The following is a 6,960-nucleotide window of genomic DNA, read 5'->3' on the forward strand; positions in this document are numbered from 1 at the left end:
AGGCTGAACGTCAGACTCGTCGCAAAGTCACCAAGTTCCTTAAAGTGCAGTGGTCAAATCACTCTAAAGATGAAGCCACTTGGGAACGCGAGGATCATCTTCGTGATGAATACTCCCAACTCTTTCCTTCTACCTCTAAATTATCGGGACGAGAATTCTTGATAGTAGGGGAGAGTTGTGACATCCTCAGCTGTTGCTACACTAATATTCGTAATTAAACTAAGTAAACCTATGCTAATGGTGCCACGTCACCGTGAATTCTATTGTTAATCTCGCATTAGTTCAAACCGATTCGAATTCAAATTTAGAATAAAGTCAAACGAATAAATTTTTCAAATGTAAAAATAAAAGTGTTTGAGTTGTAGCAGATAAATAATAGTTAGTATTTTCTAAAGCTGAAATGCAGAAGAATGTAAAAGAAATGAAATAAACAAAAGGGTAAAATAAATTGAAACTCAAATAAAAAAATAACAGAAAACACTATATATATATATAAAAGGAAGAGGAAACCCCAGCCGGCCCAGTCCCACCGGCCCATCCACCTGGAGGTATAAGACCCACAAGGGAAACCCTAACCGAGGCCCTCCCACTCCCCACTCCCACCTCGCGCCGCCACTCCCTCCCCTAGTCCCGTCGCTACGCTCCCCTCGCCCGAACCCCATGTCACCCCGAGCGCCATCCATCTCCCCATCGCCCCACTCCTCCCTCGTCTCTCCCCCTCACAAAGCCCACCCCAGCGGCTCCCTCACCCCAATCCCCAGCGCACCTCTCTCCTTGGGGCTCACCTCCTCCCTCGTCTCCCCAGATCGCCGCGAGCTCCCCTCCCCAGCGCCTCCCTGTACCGGCACCCATCCCCTCGTCCTAGATTGCCTCCCTCCTCTCCGCCCCACGTCACCTCGCCCCTCCAGCCCCTCACCGTCGGGCTCTCCGCGCGCCCTCTCCCTTGGGCGCCCCACACCGGCCACCGACGGCCCGGTCCGCGCCCTCTCCGGATCCACGGCGTCGGCCCGCCTCGCCGCCGGATCCACCTCGTCAACGCTTGCCCTCTCCCTCGGGCGTCCGACACCGGCCACCAATGGCCCGGTCCGCGCCCCCGCCGGGTCCACTCCCGGCCTCCCCCGCCGGACGGCCCTTCGGCACCTTCTCCGGGAGGCCCTCCTCCGACGTTCATCGTGTCGGTCGACCCCGCTGGCCACGACCACCACCGCATCGGCCTTCGAACCGCGACCACGTGCCTCTGCCCCTTCCCGGGAACTCCGGCTACACCGGGCCTTCCCATCAACGCCGTTGAGCCCTTCCTCGGGCTCCTCCCATCCCCTTCCTTCTTTCCCCCCTGCGGTTCCATTCCAGCGCCCCGTACCACGACCTCCGGCGATCTCCACCTCGCCCCGGCGCCATTTCCCTCCTGCTAACCAGGAGGAGGAGGTACCTCATGTAGGTTGAGAGAGAGGTGTTAGAACAAGCAGAATAAAAAAAGGAAAATAAGATAAGTGATATATGTATGTGTGTATGTATATGTGTGATGTATGTATTTGCATATAAATACGAATGTATATAATCGTGTATGTGAATATATGTACAGATGTATGTACGTATGTATGTAGGAACGTATGGACATATCAAAATATGTATGAATAGATATGTGTGTGCATATAGTGTATGTGTGTGCTCGCTGTCCCAATGACACGCGGGGCCACGCCCCTAAACCGAAAATTTAAATAGGGAAATAATAATAATAAATAAACAAGTAAATAATTGCTAAATAATTAGTTAAGTTAATTAATTAATTAATTAGTGAATTAATTAATTAGATAATTATGTGTTATTGATATGATTAAGAGTAAATAGATAAATTAAATAGACATGTTAATATAGATAAATAAATCTCTACTATTAAAGGGGATGTGTCGTCGTGATGGTTCAACCTTGTGTGATGGTTCAACCTCATGCGATCCCCCTCCTAACGCTAGCACTTCCACCGCTAGCAGTTCCACCAATTTTTTTCATCCCTTCTTAAACCAAACGATTAAATACAAAAAACCGGTTCATAGAAAAAACCCTCTACATGACCACGCACCCACGTCCTAACTGCGAACCGCTCACCTCCTTCCGCTACCTGCCTTAATCCCATCTCTCCCCTCGTCTCCCCGTCGCACGCGACCTCAGAGGCGATGCGGCAATCTCTCCGACCCTGTCGAGGTATGAGATTGCCGCCATCGAGCCAACGTACGGGGTCACCGCCGAGCCGGTGTACCGGATCGCCTCCATCGCATTCCTTCCCTGTCCACGCCCCTCCTAATTTATTCCGGTAACCCAGCTAGGGTTCTCCCGTATAGGTATGGTCAAGCTGTATAGCTTATCTTTACCCATACTGCCTCGACGGATCTTAGCGCCGCTCCCCACCAACTGCTTCTTCCAGAACTTCACGCTCAAGAACGGAGACCAGCCCGAGTACATCCACCCCTACTCCGTCCGCTCCGCCGCGGCGGGGCTCACCGTCTGCTACCCTTCGCGCAGCCACTCCCCGTCCTTCGACATCCAGACCTTCGCCGCCGACCTCACCGTCTCCTCCCCGTCCGACGCCGCCGCGGCCGGACAGCCCCACCGCGTCATCGCCTTCGACGACCTCTCCATCACCCTCGACATCTCCCCGTCGCTCCGCGCCTTCCTCGTCCACGGCTGCCCCTTCGTCACCGTCACCACCGCGGAGGCCGCGGGACCCGTCGACGTCTCCGTCGCCTCCGTCCACGCCTTCCTTGAGGCCGCGCCCTGCGACGACGTGCGCACCAAGTGGCGCCTCCAGATGAACAGCGGCCAGACCTTCCTCCTCTACGCCTCCGCGCCCATCGGCCTGCAGCAGGCCAGCGTCACACAGCTGGCGACCCCAGGGTTCTCCAGCGTCATCCGGATCGCCTACCTGCCCGACCCGGCCATGGAGGCGGTCCTCGACCAGTACAGCCGTTGCTACCCGACGGCCGGGGAGGCCACGCTCAACAAGCCCTTCTGCATCGACTACACATGGCGCAAGCAGGGGTGGGGGGATCTGCTCATGCTCGCCAACCCGCTCCACCTCCGGCTGCTCTCCGAGGACTGCTCCGTTAGGGTGCTCGACGACTTCAAGTACCGGAGCATCGACGGGGACCTGGTCGGCGTCGTCGGCGACTCCTGGGTTCTCAAGACCGACCCGCTGTCTCCAACATGGCATTCCACCCGGGGCGTCAACGACGACGGGGTCGACGAGGTCGTGGTCGCGCTGCGCAAGGACGTTGACAGCCTTGCTTCCAGCCCCATCACCACCACCTCCTCCTACTTCTACGGGAAGGCCATTGCCAGGGCGGCGAGGCTGGCGCTGATCGCCGAGGAGGTCGGGTGCCCCGAAGTCATCCCGCGGTGCATCGCTTCTTGAAGGCCACTGTCACGCCGTGGCTGGACGGCAGCTTCCAGGGGAATGGCTTCCTGCATGATCCCAAATGGGGCCGCCTTGTCACCAAGCAGGGGCTGCAGGACTCCGGCGCAGACTTTGGCTTCGGGATCTACAACGATCACCACTACCATCTGGGCTACTTCCTGTATGCCATTGCTGTGCTTGCCAAGATCGATCCATCCTGGGGAAGGAAGTTCATGTCCCAGGCCTACTCCATGGTTGCCGATTTCATGACATTGTCCCGCAAGTGCGGTGCGAGCTACACCAGGCTGAGGACCTTCGATCTCTGGAAGTTGCATTCCTGGGTCGGAGGACTGATGGAGTTCGGCGATGGGCACAACCAGGAGAGCACGAGCGAGGCTGTTAACGCTTACTACTCTGCTGCGCTCCTTGGACTGAGCTATGGGGACACACACCTCATCTCTGTCGGCGCGACGCTTACCACGTTTGAGATGCTGCGGCGCAGACATGGTGGCATGTCCGGGAAGGAGAAGGGATCTACGAGGACGACTTCAGCAGCAACAACCGCGTCGTCGGCGTCCTGTGGGCTAACAAGAGGGACAGTGGACTCTGGTTTGCGCCACCGGAGTGGAAGGAATGCAGGCTGGGGATCCAGCTCCTGCCGCTCCTGCCGATCAGCGAGGCCCTCTTCCCAGACATTGGGTTTGTCAAGGACCTGGTGAGCTGGACCACGCCAGCCTTGGCGAGGGACGGTGTCGGAGAAGGGTGGAAGGGCTTCGTGTACGCGCTGGAGGGGGTCTATGACAAGGAGTCAGCATTGGCCAAGACCAGGGCGCTGGCATCACACGACGATGGTAACACGCTGACGAACCTTCTGTGGTGGCTCCATAGCCGTGGCAATGTCGACAACACGATTGTTGGATCCGGCAGGTGCTGTTTGTATCACCAGTACGACCATTGATGCCGCTGAGTATGAATTGCTGGGGATGTGGAATGCTCTTCAGGTATATCATGTGTACCTGCAAGTGAAAATGCCCGGGTTTCAGACGAACAAATCTCATGAGATGCTTAACACATGAAAGATATTTCATCACACGGCGGCTTTAGATTTTTGCTCTGTTGTTTGGTAAGTTTATGCAACTCGGGAAACAAACTTTAGTAATGAAACACAATACCCAATAATTCTGGTTCAAACTTTAGTAATGTAATTGAATGCCTAAAAATTTGAAGCTAGCTTAATATTTTTTTCCCACGCATCGTGAGCATGCTGGACGGCGCGAACGGATGCGTCAAGGAGGACGCCAACGATGGTGGTTCCATGGGGCTCAAGCCGCACGCTGTCGCTAGCCAACGATGGCGTCCTTTCTTTTCTGATGTCGTACCCTTCTTCTGCTTTCCGTCAGAGTCAGCGAGAGAGATGTGTGAGAGAGAGAGAGACGCTGGCCGTGGCACGGACGCCAACGCCGTCAAGCCGTTGCCTATTTAAGCCTACGTGCCTAGGGTTGTGTGCTCCTCCCTCCATCTGCCACCATCTCTCTTTCCCCCTCCTTCTTCTTCCTCTGCAAGGTAAGTTTCGATGAGATTCAGAGAATTCTAAGGGAGACAGAGTCCTCGCCGACGATCCCCGTCGTCTCCTTGTCGCTGGCAGCCTTCCCTGTGGCATCCGTGGTGGCCGAGAGGATGCTGGAGGCATCTTCGTTCCATTCCCGCTGCCAGGAGGCCGGATCCGCCTCCCTGGAGTCGCCTCCACTGTCACTGTCGCCGGTGCAGAAGCGGCTTCGCTGCAGCAGGCCTCCCCGCCGTCTTCTTCCCCTGCGTGTACTCACCCTCGCCTCTGTGCACCTGGGTGAGAAGCGATCGACCCCCTTCCCCTCTCTCGCGTCCTTCTTCCCCTCTCTACGAGTAGCATCGCCGCCATCGTGGTCCGCCATGGCCGGGAGCACAAGCTCCTTGCGCCGCCGGTAGCATCCACCTCTTAACGCGTTTGCCATGGGAACGAGACCCCAAGGGTCCCGCATCTCTCGTCGGTAGCCAGCATGTCAAATAGAGGTCGGAGTGCTCGTCGTCGTATTCCCTTGTTCCTGTCGCCGCGTAGCAGGGTAGTGCAGAGGGGCTGCTCAAAAGGAGCGAGACCCCCTCTGTGTTAAGCTTCGATCCAGTGGCCGAGTGGTAGCCCGGTGTGTAGCAGGTTGAGGTGGGTTTGAACCCCAGCACTGCACCATATTTTTGTGTTTGTTTCTTTCCTTGTTATTTTTTTGTGCTAAGTGCATATGAGCAAGTATGTGTTGCGTGAGAGCGTGTGGGTGTACGTGTGTGTGCACGCGCCCAAGTGTGGAGGGCATGTGCTCATGCACAAGAGTATGTGTGTGCATGTGTGGGGTTTACACATGTGTGTGTGTGTGTCACATATGTGCTCATGCACATATGAGTGCGCATGGGTGTATGTGTGTGAGGTGTGTGTGGTTGTGAGTATGTGTGAGCGTGTGTGCATGTGGGGCATGGCCCACTCGCATACACTCACTAGGGGTCCTTGGTGTGTGTTTTTTTCTTTCCTTGTTATTTTTTTGTGCTAAGTGCATATGAGCAAGTATGTGTTGCGTGAGAGCGTGTGGGTGTACGTGTGTGTGCACGCGCCCAAGTGTGGAGGGCATGTGCTCATGCACAAGAGTATGTGTGTGCATGTGTGGGGTTTACACATGTGTGTGTGTGTGTCACATATGTGCTCATGCACATATGAGTGCGCATGGGTGTATGTGTGTGAGGTGTGTGTGGTTGTGAGTATGTGTGAGCGTGTGTGCATGTGGGGCATGGCCCACTCGCATACACTCACTAGGGGTCCTTGGTGTGTGTTTTTTTCTTTCCTTGTTATTTTTTTGTGCTAAGTGCATATGAGCAAGTATGTGTTGCGTGAGAGCGTGTGGGTGTACGTGTGTGTGCACGCGCCCAAGTGTGGAGGGCATGTGCTCATGCACAAGAGTATGTGTGTGCATGTGTGGGGTTTACACATGTGTGTGTGTGTCACATATGTGCTCATGCACATATGAGTGCGCATGGGTGTATGTGTGTGAGGTGTGTGTGGTTGTGAGTATGTGTGAGCGTGTGTGCATGTGGGGCATGGCCCACTCGCATACACTCACTAGGGGTCCTTGGTGCATATGACTAGTGGCCCCCCTGTCATTAAATTGTGGTGTTTTATTTAATTCGGTTGATGTGATAATTCCATTTTTGGAATAGTCCACAAGTGGAATTTGCCTAATCTGGTTTACACCAAATCGGGCATATCAAGAACAGCCCGTGTTCTTATCAATAGCAGAGTTTGATCCTGTGTAGTATTGCCTTTGTTGTTAGTGGTGTTTTTCTGCATGCATATATAGCAGTATGATACATGGATTTGGGGTAGAAAAACCTCACGAATCCAATGGTGGCATTGGATTCCAGATTTGAGTAGTTATGCAGAAGTGTCACTTTGTGATGAGGTGGCACTTGTTTATCTATGTAGGATGGGTTAAGTGCATAATTAGGGGTTGAGCATTCATGAATCATATTAGGGTGTGCATCATATCGTGCATGTGCGT

At 54.3% G+C, this 6,960-nt stretch overlaps 1 pseudogene; it reads left to right on the forward strand.

Annotated features, from left to right (window-relative positions):
• Positions 1 to 2,110: 2,110 nt before the first annotated feature.
• On the forward strand, positions 2,111 to 4,478 carry LOC123402162 (annotated as a pseudogene).
• Positions 4,479 to 6,960: the final 2,482 nt, after the last annotated feature.

This window comes from Hordeum vulgare, chromosome 6H (genome assembly GCF_904849725.1).
Source record: "Hordeum vulgare subsp. vulgare chromosome 6H, MorexV3_pseudomolecules_assembly, whole genome shotgun sequence".
NCBI classification, from domain to species: domain Eukaryota; kingdom Viridiplantae; phylum Streptophyta; class Magnoliopsida; order Poales; family Poaceae; genus Hordeum; species Hordeum vulgare.